The sequence below is a fragment of the Saccopteryx bilineata genome, chromosome 5 (genome assembly GCF_036850765.1).
Source record: "Saccopteryx bilineata isolate mSacBil1 chromosome 5, mSacBil1_pri_phased_curated, whole genome shotgun sequence".
Lineage (NCBI taxonomy): Eukaryota > Metazoa > Chordata > Mammalia > Chiroptera > Emballonuridae > Saccopteryx > Saccopteryx bilineata.
In genome coordinates, this window is record NC_089494.1 from 59,361,925 (window position 1) to 59,383,866 (window position 21,942).

Below are 21,942 nucleotides of genomic sequence, written 5' to 3' on the forward strand. Positions count from 1 at the left end.
TGGATCGGGTTAATTGGTCTGTGTTGCATAGTTGTACATTCCTGGAATATTAAGTCTCTGCAAGCCATCTGTGTGAAGAGCAGTATATCATTAAACCTGTCTGTTTATCAGCCAAAAAAGAAGAAAGAAGAAGGAGAAATTAGGTCTAAATTTAAAAGTCATATTGTGCAATTTAATCTATGATGCATTTAGCTTTTTCATGAAAGCATGGCTTTCCTAGGTATGGGCAGGGAATCATCCTGCTGTGTGCTGAGACCCGGGGTTATCCCAAGGGCTCATGGTGCTTTCTGGCTCCCTAATGATCCTTTCTGCTCACAGGTATAGCCAATCATGCTAGCATAGTTGATCAATTAACTATTTAAAACTATATTTTACGTAAAGGAATGGGTTGGCTGGGTGACATTTTACAGTTGTAGTTTGGTTGCTCACGTGTTACAGAAATATCCCTTGAAAGTGGACCCGGAGAAGCCTGGGATACGACAGCAGGAGGCCAGGATGCTGGGACAGACCTGCTCACAGACCTGCTCACACGTGGTTGGAAATTCAGAGAGTCCAGACGATCCTGTTTCCTCCTCCATGCCCGTCAGACACATGAACACTGCCCTCTTGGCCACAAAGGGCAGAAAACAAGCTGTTTGAGTGATAAAAAGGAAAACATAATTCTCAAATCAAATAATATTTACTGAGGACCAATATGTGATACATTTATCTAGTGCCTAAACGTGTTATTTATTTGACCCTCACAGCAACAGAAAGTTGTCATAGAGTGTTGCTTTTCTGATTTTTATAGTGAAAAATTTGAGACTCAGAGAATTTAATTGACTTTCTTCAGGTCACAAATGTCCCAAATCAGTAGGGATGAAACTGGACTTTTAGTTTTTCTTATTTCTAGTATGATAGTCTTTCCTTTGCTTCAGTGTAATAGTAATTATACTAATAAAATATGCTGCTTAACATTTATTGAATCAGGCATAATTTACATTTTAGAATCTCGTTTTCTCCTCCCCACAGGTCTGTGAAGTAGGTACTATCATTATCCCCATTCTACAGATGAAGCAGCTAAGGTAAAGAGTCTACTATGGCAATGTGCCAGGGAACTGTGGGGACACAGGGTGAATGACAGCAAGCTTGCTCTCAAGGAACTTATAATCAAATCAGGGCGATATATTGTGCACATTGCAAAGGACACTAATAATATATTTGAATAATACTTTGAGAGCGGAACACTTTGGTAATTGAGCACTTTCTTAGGGTCCCATACTTAGAATAAGCAGCAAATCAGCACAGGTATACCTTTGATTAGTGAGGCAGTTTTGCTTATGCGCATCTTCTCCTAAACTCTTTTGTAGTGGATGGTTCTGGCAGTAAATAAAGCCCTTTCGTAGGTCCTGTCTTTGTGTGAAGGGATTACTGGGGCCCTCTCATTAGTGAACGTCTTGCCCAATCTTCCTATGGAACTCCAGATGTTCCTGCTCTGTGAATCAGGGAAGAAAACTATTTCAGAGACCTCAAATCTTTGAGTTTATGTTTTTGGTTTCCTGACCAAAATTGCCCTTGTTTTGCAAACTCGACTTCCAGTCGGAAGGGGGAAGTTGTCAGAATATGAAGTTGGAGGTTTCCCCTGCTAGGCTTAAATGAAGCCCTTAAATGGTGCAAACCCCAAAATGAGCAGTGTTTTCAAGTTTTCGACCAAACTTCTATTGGCAGACACGAATCCCCAGCCTCTTGCTTTCCTCAGTAGAACAAACCTAAAACTTATAGATTTGGGAGGGGCTGGAAATCTAAAAAACACTCCACTATTTTACAGATAGAGCTGGAAAAGTCCATGACCATAGAGAAATCCAATAACGGGTACAAGGTTACGTAGTCAGGGAATGTCAGTACTCAGGGAAACTCCAGAATTTGACTCTTAGTTTAGAGTTCATGACAAATAGTGTTTCTTCAGTTGTTGTTAGCATATTTAAACTTCTAAGCATAGAGCATTGTTAATTTTTGTAAACATGGGCTTGAGCTGGAGACACCTTGACCTGGCTGGTGGTAATGGTGGGAACACAGGGGACACATGTGTGATCCCACATACTTTTATTGAACCCCATTCTAACCTTACTGAATCTTCAATTCATGGTCGCTGAAGTCTTCATGTAAATGAATTATTGGAATATGAAAATCTTCTGACGTTGCCTGCACCCCTGTCTCCCATCCTTAGTCTTTGTTCTGTGTTCATTGATCACTTTAAGCCTTAGTTTCTCTAGCCCTCTTTCCCATGGAAGAAACATAAAGTTACTAACTTCAGATATTTACCTTCTTCTACCAAGTTCCAGCCAGTGTCAAAAACTTGATTGTCTTAAGGATATCACATAGAGGAACAGAGTAGGAGTGCCATTTTGTTAATGTCAGATATAAATATTTTTATGAACCTATATGTCTGGATTCATTAGCCATTTAATGAATTTGATGCACAGATGTTCAGGAAATTAGGAGCAATGGACTCCACTGGAAATTATAGTGAGCTTGTGCCATCCATGATATCAAAAGCATGCTGTTCCTACAATCTGCCAAGAAACCAGGTATAGTCTGGACTCTGTGTCATATATAAGCTCACTATTAACACTCAATAAATGTTAATTGTGTAATAATAAAAAATATTGAGCATAGCTCTTCCTAGTGGATATCAGGTTGTAGACATAAAGGAATGTCCTCTGCATTCAGAATATATCTTTCTTTTGGATTTACATTATATTCACCTGATGGAAAAGAGAGTAAAAGAGTTGAGAAAGGGCTAATTGTTATCTTTGGCTGAGGTTATTAATTTTGATTCATAAACCTGAATTTGGTTTACAGAATTTTTCACCAAAACAACTGTATCAAATGTGTTGATTTGCTCTGCCAATCACCTTGTGGTTCTCGGGCAGTGTGAATGAAGCGTAAAGTGCTGGAGGAGAAAAGGCAGTATCAGGCTAGACTGGGCAAGGAAGCTGACTGCAGTGAAGCTCACACCTAGAGTAGAGGCAGGCACCATTTTCCAGGGTGTTTCTCCTGCTTTATTGCTAACTTTGTCATATTATACATTTTGGAGGCAATGATATGGAAGGGGGAAAAGGGCCAAATTATTTTATGATACATATTTGAAAATGTTCCTCCTTGGCAGTGGAATGTTGGTAAATGTTTAATAACTAGCTCCCTCTCTATCCTTTTTTCTTTTCTTTTTCTCTAGCTAAGAAAAAAAAAAGGCCCTGATTTATAGTGTTTGCTTATTTCCATGGTGTAAATATTCCCACTGTGGTCTATTCCAAGCCACCAATTTACAGACTTCCCTAGAAAGTAACAATCAGCTCTTGCAAGCTGATACAAGGTAGCTAACAATAAAATACAGTTGTCCTCAGTATATCATAATCATGGTGACAGATGTAGGTAGTGATGAAAGAAGCTCTGGAGTGAGTAATATCCAAGGTTGAATTCTAGCTCTGCTTCTTACTAGCTCTGTCATCTTTAGCCAATTATTTAACCTCCTTGATCCTCAAGCTTCTCAGTGAAAAATGGAAATAATATCTCTCATAAAGTTGATACTTGTATAAGGGAGATAACAAATATAAAGTGTCTCAAGGTTATTGGCATGTAAGTGCTTAAAGATGCTAACTGTTATTAATATTTTTGTATCTTAAGATTAAATAGGGCCCTGGCCAGTTGGCTCAGTGGTAGAGCATCTGCCCAGCATTTGATTCCAGGTCAGGGAACACAGGAGAAACACCCATCTGCTTCTCAACCCCTCCCCCTCTCACTTCTCTTTCTCTCTCTCTTCCCCTCCTTCAGCCATGGATTGATTGGAGCAAGTTGGCTCTGGGAGCTGAGGATGGTTCCATGGCCTTTGCCTCAGGTGCTAAGAAGAGCTTGGTTGCCGAGCAATGGAGCAATGTCTCAGATAGGTGGATCCCAGTCAGGGCACATGCGGGAGTCTGTCTCTGTCCCCACTCCTCCACTTAAAAAAAAAAGATTAAATAGGACAGTCCCAAATCTATGTAGAAATATGACGATTATCAGAGAATGTGGAATATTATAGATATCAGTTGGCATGCGAACAATGGGAAATTTATATCTTAACATTCACCAGATATTTACTATCATCAGCTTGTGTACATAGATGCAATAGTGCCTCACAAATAGCCTTAAAAAGAAAACAAATGTCCTTGATTCCTGAGAAATACAAAGGAGAAGCCATATCATATTGTTTTAAAGATGATGCCTTCAGTGTGGTTACTGCTGTGTCTTCTTTCTTCATGAGTTGTTAGGAGGTTTTATCTTTAAAAATCAGTCTTTTGAAATAGGTGGGCATAAACAATAGTGGCAGGTGCAGAACTGTCTGAATGTCCTGCTTCTCACAGGCTTGACAGGCCCAGGCTTCCTTACTCAGCTCAGAGAAACGCTGAGCATCTGATAGGGACCACTGCACACACCCCTCCTGCCATGGTGTGCCTCTGCTCCCCTTCAAGCATAGAGCAGCTTGACAAATGGAAGTTCTGAGAAAACAGGCCTGCTTTCCCAAGGGAACCAGGGAAATCTTATATCGCTTTTTCTCAGCTGTTTAAAATGATAATCGATTTAGCTTTTGTGCTCTCTGAATCAGTTTGTTGTGTTGAAATCATTTGAATGACAATTGATGAGGAACACTGTAAAACAGAAATTCTAGGTAAGGGAAGGAAATTTTGAGCATTGCCATTAAGCATATCATAATCTTGCTATACACTGTTAACCCTTTGAGTAGTACAAATGTTCATATATGTCCTCGTGCCTCCTGACCATCCAGAGTAACTGTAATTAATTCCATTTTTTGAAAAAAAGAAACAACTCACTCCCGGAGGTCAGCGAGCATGAAAAAAACTCACTACTCAAAGGGTTAAGCATCCCAAATAATTCTTTGGCTTTCCCTTCCACCATTCTCTGGAGAAGCTTGGCTGCTGTCCCTAGATGCTAACATAAGCCACTCAGGGTTCTACATTTCCCATTGCTGTTTGCTATTATATCACTAATTTTATTTGATTCAGATTCAGCAAGCTCCTTCTCTTTGTAGCACAAAAGCATTTTGGAGCCTTTAGCTCCATGAATCGGGATAAGGAACAATCACACACACACAAAGAAATTAGAAATTAGAGCTTATGCCCCTTATATCCTCAAATGGCTGACTGAAGTAAGACAACTCCACAAACAATGCATTTTGAAGCACATTTGCAGGGTGAATATATTACAAATATGGCTAGTAAGTGCGCTGCTGTAAATCTTCAAAAGTGACTGATTTAAACCCAAACTTAATGTATTTTGGAGGCCAGAAATAATTTGACTTGCTGAGTGGATGGAATTTATGGGTATAATGCAGTGCAAATAAAAACATCCTCTTTCAGTCATAAAGGTGTATGCTGTGTCTATACACCTTCCCTTCCCCCTGGCTTGTGGCGAGAACTCAGGGGAATAGCTAAGTCAGACTAAATGCCTTTTCTCTGTGGCCTTATGGAAGTACCACATTTTATTTTTGTATGTGAGGGGGTTTATAGTACCATCCTTGGATCCAAGCTTTTGTATTTAAGAACCAAATAAATAAGACAAACTCAATGTGCACTTCATGAGATAACCAGACCAGAGTGAAGGGAAAGTGTAGAACAGGACAAAGGTGTGTGACATGGGATGTTCACATTTACTCCTCAGAAAGATGATGTAAGGATAAGACTGAGTTTTGTAAGGAACCCACTGTCTAAGGACTTCAGGCTTTGGGATTCCCTATTTCTGACCTCTATGCTTCTGATGTATGACTTTCAGGAAGAAACCTCTCATTGTACATGTGGCCAAATGTCCATGAGGTACTGAATTTGAGGTTAGACTATAACAAGTGATGAACTTGTGGATGAATTTTCACGAAGTAAAACAAAGCCCGCAGGCTCCCTTTTCTGCATCTTTAGTATTTTGAGCAGCCCTTGCTCCGCCCATCAGTTCTCAGCTTTGTCTTTGCTGTACCCCACCCCCATCAACACTTCCATTCTTGCCCACTCATCCCACTGATTCCAGGAGAAGGAACAAGATTAGGTTTGAGGAGGCCAACCATAGACACAGGAGTAGGTCATCTTTCCTGCCTCAGCCTCTCTCCATTCATGGAGGATCTGTGAGTTCCAGGAGGAGGCTCTACCCTCCTATCCAGGAGACTGATGACGTGATGAAGTATAGTATTGTCAGAGCCAGGGAGATTCATAGACAACCAAAAATTCATGGTTTACATATCTGTAATGAAGGCAGAAAAAATTTACAGTGGTATATTCTCAAGGACTTTGTATTTCCTGAGGTACTTTCAACATAAATTGTGACTTTTGGAGAAGGCATATTCCTTGGCCCAATCCAGTAACTTCATCCGTTTCCTGAGAAAAATCACAAAGATCTTTCAAGTCAACATTTGTTTAAAAAGTCTGGAACAAGTACATGTTTGGATATATATGACCACCCTCCTCTTGCTCACTTCAAAGTTTAAGATTAGTCATGTTGGCATCCCTAATGGGGCCAATCAGAGGGTGGGAAGAGGTGCTGAGAAAATATGTATGACAGTTGTGAAATCACGACATTGGGATAGCCACAAATTAATAAGTGCCTACTGAAAAGCTCAAAAAGTTACAGCTGGTGCTCGACTTACAACCACGATTGGTTCCGACAGACCGGTCATAACATGATTTGGTTGTAAGTTGAGTAGGCTATATGTACAGTACTGTGAAATGATGTTATAAAAATCTTTAAGTCATATTTTATCATAATTTTCTTTCTTAACATAATATATATTGTTATATATCATAATTTTCTTTGTACATTTTATGCCATTTGTATCATCTCTATACCATTTTGTTTCTTATTTTTACATTCGTCAGGTTTAAGTAAAACACTGATTACCAGTACAACTGGTTTAATATTTGCAAAGACAATTTCCTTCTGGTAGACATCTTGGGAGGGGTTTGATGAAAAATATCCAAGATACAAAATACAAATTGCTGTACTGAGTCTGGGATAACAGTTGAAATGGTGCACGCGGTAGTGCTGCTAGAAGCTGGTCCACACTGGCATACGCCCAACTGGGCAACACTTGCACTGCCAGACGTGGAGCAGTCATGGCTAGAGATTGTGGTCGTAAAGTCGGATGGTCGTAAGTTGCAGAGGTCGTAAGTCGCTCAATATTTATAGTTCAAATTTCCACTGAAATGTCTCTGCTCAAAAATTTTTTTATTGGCCCTGGCTGGTTGGCTCAGTGGTGGAGTGTCGGCCTGGCGTGCAGAAGTCCCGGGTTCGATTCCCAGCCAGGGCTCACAGGAGAAGCGCCCATCTGCTTCTCCACCCCTCCCCCTCTCCTTCCTCTCTGTCTCTCCTCTTCTCCTCCCGCAGCCGAGGCTCCATTGGAGCAAAGATGGCCCGGGCGCTGGGGATGGCTCCTTGGCCTCTTCCCCAGGCGCTAGAGTGGCTCTGGTCGCAACAGAGTGACGCCCCTGAGCTGTTAGTCCTTTGGGTCTATATGTTTGAATCCTAAGCTGGTTCTGGTGTCCAGAAGAAATAGGAATAGAAATCCATATTGCAACAAGTTCAAAGAGGTTTGATGCTGTGACATGTAGTTAACATCTCTTGCCCTAGGCCACTAAGGATTCTTTCCCCATCCTCTCCCATATTCCTATCACCTATTTCCCTAAGCCTTGGCGGTTCTTGCCCTCCAGAGATCCTTTAAGCCTTATCTAAGATGAGATTAGATTTAGGTCACACTTAAGATCGCCCAGATTCTGGTAATATATGGGCTGGGGTGCTGAAAGACCTAGGAAAGGACATAGTCACTATCCATCTTGGTGGGGCTTCCTGCTTTCGGATTGACCCTTGTAATACTGGAGGTCCAGACCCAGAAAACCGATCTGGTGTTGTTGCAGGATTCCAAAGGAACCACGAGGAGGACCAGATGAAGCTAATACAGCCTTTATTACTTACATACCGGGGCAGTACTGATGGTGACAGGTTGGTGAAAGCACCCCACTGAGGTGGGACAGTGCCTTTTTTTTTTGTATTTTTCTGAAGTGAGAAGTGGGGAGGCAGAGAGACAGTCCTGCATGCACCTAACTGGAATCTACCCAGCATGCTGCCCACCAGGGGGCGATGCTCTGTCCATCTGGGGCATTGTTCCATTGCAACCAGAGCCATTCTAGCACCTGAGGCAGAGGCCAGGGAGCCATCCTCAGCGTCCAGGGCAGATGGGTGCTTCTCCTGTGTGCCCTGACCAGGAATCAAACCTGGGACATCCACACATTGGGCCAACACTCTACCACTGAGCCAACTGGCCAGGACCTGGGGCAGTGCTTTTTATAGCTAAACCCTGGGCAATTGCTCAGGTAAAATTCTTTGTCTACCAGCAAGCAAGCAGGTAAGCAGGGGTTAGGGGGAAACATATGCACAGTTCTATTTCTCCGTGATAATATCTGGTGACTCAGTTTCTTTGTCCTTAATAAACCCTCAGCTTCAGATTTGTTACCTTCCCTTCCATAGCTCACAGCCAGGATCTGTTAACACAGCACCTAGGGGAAGGGCCATGTACAGCATCAACCCTACAACCCTAAAACTTAGCATTTGAACGACTGCTCCCAAGACCTGGGGAGGAATATGCTGTATTTAAAATTTCAGGAGCTGATTTTTGCGAGCTAAAACTTACTTCCTAAAGTTGATAGGTAGCATCCCTGTGCGCTTCTCTCTGGTGCTGGAATTCTGTTAGTGTTTGTCCCAGACTGCCTTACGGGGTACTTGGGAGGGAACTGTGGGGAAAATAAGAACTATGCTCAGAAGCCTTTGGTCCCCATCCCATTCTAATGTTATACTAACTAATGTATCCACTTGATTTTCTCACCTGTAAAGTGGGAACCAAACCTCACTGGCAGTAACTTTTGGCACTCTAATCACTAAACCTGTCTAGGTGGGTTCCAAGATTAAACCTGCTTATTCCAAAGCTCCCTGTAAGAGAGAATAATATTGTGGACATGATTTATATAGTTCTATCTAGTTTGTTTCCTTTTTCTGTGAAATAGTAAGCATTCTTATTTATCCAGCACCAGTTAATTGCCCTCATGTGAATCATTAATAATCATCGCAAGGATTCTGCAGGTTGAGGATCATTGACCTGAGTTTGCAAGCTCAGAGGGCCAAGCCTGTTGCACGTGAGGGTGGCAGTGAGGCTGGAGTCTGCCAGAAATGTTAGACTCTGGGACCCCTGGTTCTCCTGTGACAATACTTGGATTCCTCTTACTTACCAAAGCTGTTCCTCTCTGTATTAGTCTATTTAAAGAAGTTCTGCTTAATGTATCTTCTAAAAAATCAGAAAATCCAAAATACCATCAAGTTGTTTTGAGATTTAGGTAGACTGGAAAAAATGCTTAGAGTAAAAATATCCTTTGACATTTGAATAATTGGCAGTTTACAACACACTTTCACATATAGTATCCCTTGAATCTTCAAAACCCTTTGGAAAGGAGAATATATATTTATAAACGGTGAAAGATTTATGCAACCTGAAGAGAAACCAGAGTATAGAGGATGTGTATTTATATCTGTTTAATAGATGAGATTTGAAGGGTCACTAGAAGGCCCTGGCCAGTTGGCTCAGTGGTAGAGCGTCGGCCTGGCGTGCAGAATTCCCGGGTTTGATTCCCGGCCAGCGCACATAGGAGAAGCGCCCATCTGCTTCTCCACCCCTCCTCCTCTCCTTCCTTTCTGTCTCTCTCTTCCCCTCCCGCAGCGAGGCTCCATTGGAGCAAAGATGGCCCGGGCGCTGGGGATGGCTCCTTGGCCTCTGCCCCAGGCGCTAGAGTGGCTCTGGTCGCAACAGAGCGACGCCTTGGAGGGGCAGAGAATCGCCCCCTGGTGGGTAGAGCGTCTCCCCCTGGTGGGCGTGCCAGGTGAATCCGGTGGGGCGCATGCGGGAGTCTATCTGACTATCTCTCCGTTTCCAGCTTCAGAAAAATACAAAAAAAAAAAAAATTATGAAGGGTCACTAGAGGTGACCCTTCCAGAGATCCTGTAACCAGTAGTAAGCAGAGGTGGGACTTGAGCGTGGGTATTCCAGTGTTTTTTTATGGTATTGCACAGCTCAAATTTACTGAGAAAAAAGGACAGGGGAAGAACAGAGGTTAGGAGAGTAATGTCAGCAAAGTGTGGAAATAGAGTTTTCTACTGCCTTTCCCTCAAATAACATTGACTTTTGATAATTACCCACAGATGAGAGTGTCTTTGTGGAAATTCAAGAAGTTCAGTGGAGAAGTTCCAGAATACCACCAAGGGAAAATAAATCTGAGATTGGACACACTGAAGAGGGTAAGAGGAACAGTTTCATTTTACTCACAATTTAAGTGTGATTACAAACCTATTTTTTGCCTAAAAATGACAGGTATAAATCTATTGGTTAGAAAGGGGGTAAAAGTGGAAGTAAATTCATCTGCTTGGTCCATCGATGAGAGCAGATTCTGGGACGTAATTATTTGAAATGTATATTCCAACGGGAATGAAGTTAGTGAAGGACAGTTTCTGGTGGCACTTAAAAAACTCACTTTTCCCTATTTAACTTTGTAACTCCCAAGCTGCTTTGATTCAGAAATTTTTCAGATTATGAACTTGCAAATTTATAAGAAAAATGCAAGCTAGTTTCTTTTCTCAAAAAAGCAAGGGAACATGAGGAGCAAGTAGGCTTTAATATTACTCCTCTGTGACCTCTGGTATGACCTTTGCACTCCACAGTCATCTGTTGGAACAACGAAGACTCATGATGAGAGGTGGATGAGCCCTTCTCTTGCTTTGACTTTAGATATGAATTAAGCAACATGAAGTCAGTGTGAGACCTTTTGATGGCTCCAACAGATGTAAAACAGGGGTGCATCTTACCCCTTTCCACTTAATATACCTTTTAATAACTTATGCCACCTTTTGATTAACCAAATCCAGGATTACCTTATCATATTCTCTTCCTTTTCCTCCTCCCCCCCTTTTATAAATACAGATGGTCTAGTTTGGATAAACTAGGAATGGCCCAAGCCAAAAAAGTTTGAGATCCATAATTTAAAAGGAGAATTAACATTTAGGTAAAAGCTCTTCCATACTTCCTTTAGAGATAAAAGTCACACACACACACACACACACACACACACACACTTAGAGACATAGCTATAGCTACAGATATAGATGAAAGGATTTGAGACTAAGCCAACTCATGTACTTATGCGGGTATAAATCTTGGCACTGGGGTGATATTCAAGGTAAAGTAAGAAGGTATGTGTTTTCAAGTTAGGTATTGTATGGGTAGTTTACTAGTAGTTTTATTTTTTTATGATTCCTCAATACCTTTGTTGACAGAAAGCAATATATCAGGAAAGGCGTTGTTTGGTTCTCTTGTAGAATTTTTTTTTTTTTGACAGAGAGTGTCAGAGAGAGGGACAGATAGGGACAGAAAGACAGGAAGCGAGAGAAATGAGAAGCATCAATTTTTCGTTGTAGCTCCTTAGTTGCTCATTGTTTGCTTTTTCATATGTGCCTTGACTGGGGGCTACAGCAGACTGAGTAACCCCTTGCTCAAGCCAGAAACCTTGGGCGCAAGCCAGTGACCTTGGGCTTCAAACCAGTGACCTTGGGCTTCAAGCCAGCAAACTTTAGGTTCAAGCCAGTGACCTTGGGGTCATGTGTATGATCCCATACTCAAGCCAGCGATCCTGTGCTCAAGCTAGTGAGCCCATGCTCAAGCTGATGACCTCGGGGTTTCGAACCTGCGTCCTCCATGTCCCAGTCCGACACTCTATCCACTGTGCTACCACCTGATCAGGCCAGAATTGTTTATTAAATTGTACTTTGGGATGTGGTCATGCACTTTTAAAAGTCTTAAGAGTTCTGTGAAACACAATGGTGTATTTATGGGCCTTGTGCTGAGGAAAGTGTCATTTGCCATGTCCTCAAGGTCTGGTTTTCTGAAAACCTGGGGAGAATCCCTCCAGTCTGATACCAGGAGTCATTGTGCTTCTTTTGCATATCTGCTTGTTGTTTTGCTTTGTATTGTTTTAGTCTCCTAGACATGGAATTGTGGCTGATTATGTTTCCTTTTTTTGTATTGGTTGCTAGGAAGCTCAAAATCAAATTTATGGTCCTCCTACTCACAGACTGTATCAGAATCTCCCAGAATACATTTTATTTACCAAAATCACTCTTGGAGTTAATCTGTTTTCTTATTTTTAGTTTCCATCTGCCATAATATCTTTTCTTTTGTATTTTTGTAAGGTGCTTTAAATTTTTTCTGTGGTATGGGGGAGGAAAAATAATTTTCCTTCTATCCTTCTAAGTTCTTCTGGCTGGTCTAATAATCTAATTAACAAGACAAATTAAAGAAGAAAATAACCAAATTTGCCGTGTATGTACCTGTGAGGGTTCTGTAAGAATATGTCATGTGAGGAAAAATCAGGCTGTAAAGGCTCATACGCCATCTTGAGCTAAGGAGGAAGGTGGAGGTTGTGATCTGTGGCTTCAAAGGGAAGGAAGGCAATTCACATGCAGAAGGAAAGGCAAATGTTTGCTAAGTAATTATTTGCTAGACCATCTTTAACAATGGGGCACAGAGAGGACTTTGGTCAAGTGGGTCTTGCTAGGTTCCTCCCTGTCTACCACACACTAGTTCATATTAAACCATAGTTGTCTCTGATGATAGGTCCCTTCCTGGAGCAGGTCCTCTACCTCAATTATTTTCAGGCAGTTAGGGGGAAGGTCAAAGTTTCTTCCTGAGTCTTTTGTTTCTTAAAAATAACCAGCCTAAAATAATCAACATCCCATAAAGGCATATTTGGGGGGGGGGGGGTAAACGCTGCTCTCCCTCAATAGCAAAGCAGGGTATAAATATGTAAACAGCACAAGTGATGGTAAAAATATGATACAAGAAGTTCCAGGGTGCTAAGGATATCTGTGTTGGAACACATCAGCTGCAGGCAATAAAAATAGCTCAGTATTCGAGCATCGGTCCAAGATGGGGTTGCCTAATGGATCCTGGTCAGGGTGCATGTGGGAGTCTGCCTTACTATCTCCCCTCTTTCACCTAAAAAATACAGTAAAAGAGACAAGGGGAGAACATTAATTATAGGATCAGAGACCATCTTGCTCCCGAATACCCTTTTCCACATGTCAGAGGACTCTTACGTCCTACTACTGTGAGCTAGCCTTATTCACCTCTCTGTCCCCAGGTTCAGAATAGTTCTGGTATTCAGTGGGTGCTCAATAAATATATATTTGTATAAACAAAAAATTTTTACTATAAATCATAGACAATGATTATCACCAAGATAACTAAGTTAAAATCTTAGCTAATTAAAAAATGTATGGCCCTACCTGGGTAGCTCAGTTGGTTAGAACGTCATCCCGATACACCAAGGTTGGAAGTTCAATCCTGGGCCAGGGCATATACAAGAATCAAAAATCAACCAATGAATCATAGCTAAGTGGAGCAGCAAGTTCGTGTTTCTTTCTCTTTAAAATCAATCAACAAATTATAAAAAATTAACTTAAAAATAAATAAATAAAAGTATGATGAGATACAGACTGGTTTAAATACTACTTTAGACCTTACCTGGATTGATTTTTCAAATGGATTTTTATTTTTAAGCTATGCGGATTGGATTTTAAAAATCAATAGTTGAGTTAGAATATTCTTTTTCCTTATACAAGGAGGGGCTTCTTTCAAGCAGGTGGATGAATTTGTTATTACCTGACAAGAATAATTCCCCAAGCCATAATTTTTCAATTATGGTAATAAAAGTTAATTTTCCTATCTTTGTATTGAAGTAGATTTCATTCATAGACACCTACCCTTTTATTGACATGTAGTCATGTTATTCAAGTGCTTTCTGAAGTTTTATAACTTCAGCTGCAAATATTAATTTTCACTGTCTGTGTGATGGTCAATGTTACTGCAATAAACTAGTTGACTGTCTGCCTCAGATTCTGTTTTGGAGTGAAGAGGGGTAGAAATAAATAATTTTGTAGAATTATTTGACTGAGATTCTTGATAAATTAATCTAAGAGTAGAGATAATTGGCACATATTTTCATTCAGATGAGTGACAAATGTGTAAATCATGATTTTTTCCCCAACGTAACATTTTTCACAGATATATTTGTAAGGAGAATATTTACTTTGTGTATGACATCAAAGAGGTCACATCACCTTGTTTCCTTATTTGTAAAAGGAAAGGCTTGGATGAGACCATCATGAAGGTCATTTCCAAAGAAGATTGAATAAAACATCCATGGATAATAGAAATGTGACACAACAGAAAAATTCTTCATTACATTGCTTTCATTTTCATCATTCCTTCAACTGAGTTTGGAGAATCCATTCTTCAACAGAGATAGAGGATCAAGTCCTTACTATTTTATATGGAAATTTGACAAATGTTATTCTTTGCTTTTGTATCTTCAGTTGTTTGGAGACAACCATCTTATCAGCAGGGCCAATAAGATCATTAATGGAAAACAGTGCTGTGCACCAGTAGATCTTTACTCTTTGATCAATAGTTATTTACTTCTGAAGGGTCACAGCTTGGTTAATATAGCTGAAATATTTTATTGATGGATAACATAACAATGAAAAATAAAGTTTAAAATAGAAGATGAATGAATATAGCCCTTTCTTCAGGTGTGAATATTATTATTTGAAAACTATAATAGCTGCTGAGAAGTTGGAAAGGCAGACAACAAAAGCATTGAATAATTGTCCTAGGACTATAATCAGACTTCCATTATTGACCTCTGTTAATATTCTACTGTAACTGTCTGCTAAATTGGTTCCTTGGGGCTTGAAATATACAGTGATGTTATGAGTTCCTATCGTAAATTGCCACACAGTAAAGTAGGGAATCTCTGAAATAGTGTTGGCCCTAGTTTGATCAATACTCAATTCAAAGCAGTGCAATAGGCAACTGTTTCCATAGAAACATTGATGTCACAGAGGTTGAACAGCGGCTGTTACAACAAATCATTTCCTTTGAGCAGTTGTAATTGACTATATGTACAGTTCGCTGTCACCTGAGACCATTTACATCAAGCAAGTAACAGAGCTGCATTAGTTATTCCAGAAGTAAGAGGGTTAGCTCTTCCTTTTGTGACCTTACAAATACCTAAGAGGATATTGCCATAGCAACCAGCAATATAACAGGATGAACATTAAGGTAGCTAGCTATCTTAATGCAGTAGCATTCTTTTGGAAGCTGAAAGGTAGTTTTAATAAAGTTTACCTAGCTGTTACATTAACACAAATCCTTTGCATCCAACAGTAATGACTTGGTTTCCTTCCCACAGACATCACCAATAACACAGACATTACTATTCCATTTGCACTTCATTTCCTGTTCCTTACCTTTGCTTTTTTCCTCGGCATCTGGCTAAGGCTGCACACATGCATATTTGGCATAATCTTGTTTGCAGAATTTAGAGTTTGGTCCTGGAGCAGCACTGGGATCTGAAGGGCTTCAGAGTTGAAAAGTGAAATAATGAGAGAAAGGAATCTTTAACAAAAAGTCAAATTTTTATTATGATGAAATAATCTCTTGATTTTAAGAACATGAAAGAAAACAGAAACAAATGCAAGATTAGTGTACCTTTGCTGTATTCCCTCATACTAAAATCACCACCAAAATTGAATTTCCTGTTCTAGAATTCTTCACTAAATTCCCACTACCTTACCACAGTTCTCCTGGAGTAGCTGTGCCCAAGGGCACATTTGCAGTATTCCATATGCTTTTGGGAAATTAAAAGTTTCTATAATCTTTGGTAGGTAAACAGGCAGAAATAGTATCAACATGTTACCAAACTCCACGTCAAATCAAAGAGCATAAGCTAATGTATTTCTAGAATTATGAGAATTAAATATACCCAGACTAAATACCTGGTTTTTATTTCTTATTTCTATTTTTTAATTTTTTAGACTTTAACAGGGTGACATTGATCAATAGAGTACATAGGTTTCAGGTAAACATTTCTATAGCATTTGAACTGTTGATTATGTTGTATACCCATCACCCAAAGTCAAATCAATTTAGTACCTATGTTTTCTTCTATGTAATTTATTGTTTATATCTGGTTTTTAAAAACCTTGCTGGCATCTCATCCAAGCTTTATATGACAGGTGAAATGATCAAGAATAAGAAGCTGTAATGGCATTAACATTGTGTTCACTGGCATTTGCAATGGTGTTGGGGCTAGAGGGAGTTAACAAGGTGTGTCAGGGTCTAAACAAGCATTTGCAGCCACAACCTCGAAATCAGGCTTTATGTGTGAGAAGCAGGTGTCCCCTGTCTCAGCCATAACTGCAGGTATGATTAGCAACACTATCATCTTGGCCTCTCTAGAAAAGAATAATCATATGTTGTCATCAATGAAGAGAGAAGACAAAAACGTTTATAAGAGGTGTTTACTTGCAAAAGATTTTCCAATACAGACCCACATGATCAGCCTATAGATTTTTGACCAGTTTGTCCTATTCCTCAGGGTGAATCCTCAAAGGCAATAAAATTGAATTGTAATCAGTATTCTTTGATACCAGCCTGTCACTGACTGTTATTCACCTTAACTAGAGAGAAACTATTTATAAGATTGTTTAGAGACTCAAATCCAGTAAGTTACTCTGTTTGGCTTTAAAAGAATGTTTGACGTGAAGCATAGATATGGTTATAAATCTTATAGGAATAATTTATAAAACAACAGAGTGAACAGTAATCTTCTGGATACAATGGATAAAGAAAGACAGTTTCAGAGGAAAAAGTGTTCCTCTGCCCAAGGTCAATGAACTTTTCCAGGGCCCTGCAGACAGGAAATGTAGTAATGGCACCTGGGCGTTCTGAGCGAGAAGGGAAACAGCTGCCCTTTGCACGCATGCCCTTTCCTGGAGTAATTCTTTTCTCATAGCTGGCCACCTTTGACAACATGGCTTGGCTAGTGGAAAAGAAGAATGAGTCAGCCATTACTGGGTACCCAGAGGGATCTGTCAGTTAACAGTTAGTCAACAGACCAACAACTTTTTACAAAGGTGTGCCAGTCAGAACAGCTGGCTGGTGTGTGTGTGTGTGTGTGTATGTGTGTATGTGTGTGTGTGTGTAAGAGAGAGAGAGAGAGAGAGAAACAAAGAATATGACAGACACTATGCAGTCTAGTTGAATGATAATTTCTAATTATATATAAAAATTTTGGCCAGTTGATATATGTAAAATTTAATTAACATACAATATATTAGAGTAATACATCTTAATTTTATTAGTAAAAGAATCTATTATTAGTCCAGAGAGTCTAGGAATAGAAAAATATTATAGTAGAATAAAAAAGAAAAGAAATCTTGAGAAATGAGCTAAATTTTGTCCTTTCTATTTACTGCTTTAATATCTGTTTCATTTGCTTCATATCAAAATAGGAGACCCTAGATGGGAGTTGCTTGGTGGATCCTGGTTGGGGCGCATGCAGGAGTCTGTCTCTGTATCTGTCACTGTTCTCTGCCTTCAGCATCTCTCTTCTGCCTCTGGCTCTATAACTGATCCCCTGTTCTTAAAATTTTTCTCCCCACTTTCACTTCCCTGACAGTTTTCTATGTTCTTCTTCCTCTCTGATTCCTTCTCTCCATCCATCATTCCTTATACCTCATGTTTCCCAGGAATTCGTCTTTGGCCCTATACCAACTCTAAATGTGTCTCTAAAGGCTCACATCTATTCCAGTAGCTGCCATTTCCCAGGTATGACTCCCAAAGCTGTGTCCCATTCTGGCAGTCTCCTTATGTATTGTTTCTGAGACATTTAAATAGGGTCAACAAAGAAGGTAATCCAAGGTGGGAGGCCTCTGTGAGGGATTTTTTCAGGACGTTTGAAACCTGTACTTGGGCTAAGGTGGATATCTGTGTAGGGAAAAAGTACTCAAGGGTTGTAGTAGAGCCTACAGGGGATGGCTGGCCCTGCAGCATCTTAGATGTCTTCTAATTGTTAGCAATTATTATTACCACTGCTAGTATAGTGCTAGTGCTAGAGTTGCTGCTACTATAGGAGTAATAGTAACACCGAAAAAAATATAAATACCATTTACAGGAATAATGTTTTAAGTTATTCATAACTAATCCATTAAAAGAGATGAACTCAACTACTTTCTATGATTAAATAAATGCCTGGGCAATGTGAGAGGCTGATGATACCCAAGCATGCGGAAGATGGTGCCAGGGATGGAGCCAGGAGGTGAAGAAGCAGCCTTCCCAACATCCTGACACCTGGACACAGTGTTGTCACTCCTCAGTGTGAATGTCAGTGTCCTCCTCCTGTCCCACAGCCTGGCTTTGGTTGTCTGATGCCTTGCACAGACAGCTGATCTGATGTCCAGGCCACTTTCCTGTGACATCATTGGGTCTCTAGACACAGACCACCATTTCCTGCAGAAAGACGAGGCATTCTTTGAACAAAGCAGTATTTCCTGGGCTTTGTTGGTGACCCGCACAGTGCCCCAACTGGCTTTTCCAGTCCTGATTATGCTATTTGCAAACCTGTCAAGGGGAGACCAAGTAGGGGACCTCATGTCTTCTCCACTCATATCTCCTTCAGCCTAGACAAGAGAGCTGCATCAATACCAAATTCTCAGGAGAGAAAATAGGATTGGCCTAACTTGGGCCAGTGTCCTCCCTTCTTTGAAAGGAACTGGTATAGTATACACATGGCTGCTGAGGGCTTACCCGGAAGGGTGAGACAGGCAGCTCCTAGACAAGGATGGTCAGTGGGGTCAGACCTGTGATTTCAAAAACATTTTCTACATTTAAGCAAATGACAAATATAAATAATATTTCTATATGTTTCATTTGATAGCACTGATGCCCAGTGTTATCAATTGGGTAAGGGTCACTTTATCCAGCAGTGGTAATGGATATTGTTTAAATATTTCTAACAGAGCAAACATATGTATACAAGTCTAATACTAAAACTACCTGTGTGACTTTGTGCAAGTTCAACACCAGTTGAGTTCGGTCATGGTGGGGCCAGTAGTGCCCATCAGTAACCATGTGAAAGGGCAAGGGAAATGATTCAAATAGAGGTTTAATTCTGAATTTTGCTTGAGCATCACCTCCAGTTAATAGACATTAATCTAGGGCTTTTCTAGGGGTGTTAGGAGGATGGGAGGCTGATATACTTTGGGGATTATTTTTTTATTCAGTGAGAGGAGGGCAGGCAAATATAGATGCCTACATACACTCCAACTGGGATCTACCACTCAAGTGCATTAGGGGGCAATGCTATGCCCACCTGGGATGTTGCTCTGTTGCTTAGCAGCCAAGCTCTTCTTTAGTGCCTGAGGTAGAGGCCATGGAGCCTTCCTGGGACAAAATGAACTTTCTCAGGCCCTCTGTCATCTTTGTGATCCTGCCATAAGAAATAGAAGAAACACAGCAATGGCAAAATGTCATTTCAGCTAAACAAAATTTGGTTTTGGATACTCAGGATAATGAAAAGAAGGGCATTATAGGAAGGGTAAAGGACAGAGGGTGGACCCTGATTTTGTCTGTTTGTTGAGCCAGTTTGGATTGAGTTCTGTTATTTCTAACTGAAGGCATCTTTGAGGCATCTTATGTCTTTAGTTTCAATTGCTGGATTTGCAATTGAATCTAATATATGTGCTGCCAACATGAACATAGTTGGTTGTGATCTGAATCGAACATTATTCAGAAGGCTGGAAACTAATCTGCACTGTTGGTGCCAGGAAATGCTTATAGATACTTAGGAATGATTAATATGTTACAAGCAGTATTGTAACATTTTGCATGTATTCATTCATTTAATTCTCTAACCTTATGTGGTAGGTATTGTTTTGTTTTTAGTGCATGTACACACAAGAGAGACAGACAATCAGGAAGGGAGAGAGATGAGAAGAGTCAACTCATAGTTGTGGCACCTTAGTTGTTCAATGATTGTTTTCTCATATGTGCCTTGACCGAGGGTCTCCAACTGAGCCAATGACCCTTTGCTCAAGCCAATAGGGTCATGTCTATAATCCCACGCTCAAGCCAGTGACTCCACACTCAAGCTAGTGAGCCCACACTCAAGCTGGACCTTGGGGTTTTGAACCTGATTTCTCAGCATACCATGCCGATGCTCTATCCACTGCTGCACCACTGCCTGGTCAGTTGGTGAGTATTGTTTTTATCCCTATCTTACTGAGTAGGAAACTACATAAAGGTTAAGTCAATTGCTTGAGGTTGCACTGTTGGCAAGGGTTGGGGCCAGGATTCAAATCCCAACAGTTTCAATTCAGAGGCGAAATGCTTCACCACCATTCTTTTTTTTTTTTTTTTTTCATTTTTCTGAAGCTGGAAACAGGGAGAGACAGTCAGACAGACTCCTGCATGCGCCCGACCGGGATCCACCCGGCACGCCCACCAGGGGCGACGCTCTGCCCATCCTGGGCGTCGCCATGTTGCGACCAGAGCCACTCTAGCGCCTGGGGCAGAGGCCACAGAGCCATCCCCAGCGCCCAGGCCATCTTTGCTCCAATGGAGCCTTGGCTGCGGGAGGGGACGAGAGAGACAGAGAGGAAAGCGCAGCGGGGGGGTGGAGAAGCAAATGGGCGCTTCTCCTGTGTGCCCTGGCCGGGAATCGAACCTGGGTCCTCCGCACGCTAGGCCGACGCTCTACTTCTGAGCCAACCGGCCAGGGCCTTCACCACCATTCTTAACTCCCAAGGACCATTTGGGTTCTGAGAAAGTTGTTTAATTTTTGTGTCTAATTCTTTTGTCTTTAAAGGGCTATAACAGTATTTCTTGTCTCCCCACCTCAGAGAAGTGTTCTGAGATTAATAGCAGTGTGTGTCCATTTCAGCCTCTGTGGGTCATTCCTTTAGCACCAAGTTTTCTTTGAAGTTGATAAAAGTCGTGTGTGTGTGTGTGCATGCACATGTGTGTGTGTGTGTGTGTGTGAAGGGAAGCAGGTCCCTTGGTGGGTGAGGGATGTGTAAATATTAAAGGAACATATATAAATCACTTTTATTTTCTTGAAAAATGATGTACATAAACACCAAATAATGTGAAATTCTTTGTATTATGTGTTTGCAGGTAACATTCTCCCATGTGTGACATTCTCATTTTGAAGTCACAATCCATAGAAAGTGCCCTTAGGGAATAATTTTATGTTTCTAGTGTTTGCTTCTCCCATAAACTTCTCAGGGGCAGGAACCAGGTCTGATTCATCTTCATTCTAAAGGTTTTCTTATCTTTCCCTTCCCTTCCAGCATCTGCTTTGGTACTTGGTACATAGTAGGTGCTCAGTAAAGCCTTGATGAGGGAATGGAAGCTGAGAGAATTAGATTTTGTTTAGTGATTTCTCAGTTAGCTTCATTCACAGTGGGTAGAATTTTGACACCAGTTTTAGAACATAATTAGGAGAAACAAATCATGAACAATTTTACTTGTGTTTGAGTAGATACCTCCTTTGTTGTATTTTGCAGATCATTACATATTGCACAGAAGTAAAGTTTATTAAAAATTTAAACTACACAGAGATTTTATGGACATCATCTATAACTACTGTACTATTTGGACTCAATTAAACTGATTAAATCCGAGAAAGAGTATAGAAAGTGTGGCTTGATGTTAGGATGAGTCTCTTGACCAAGAAGACTGTGAAAAGCTGGAAACTGTCTTATGGGACAAGGCTGCAATCTTTCTTTCCAGATTTTGAACATTGAGTAATTAGGGGTATACTCAGTTCTGACTGGAAGTAAGGGGTTGATGGAGGAAGAAGCGGTCTCCTTCCCACCTCAGCTTCCATGGCTGCAGTGTGGAAGCAGCAAGGAAAGCACTGACCATGAATAGAGAGCAAACGAGAGCAGACGGGCAGGCACAGTCTGTGCCACAGGAAATTGTCACCACGA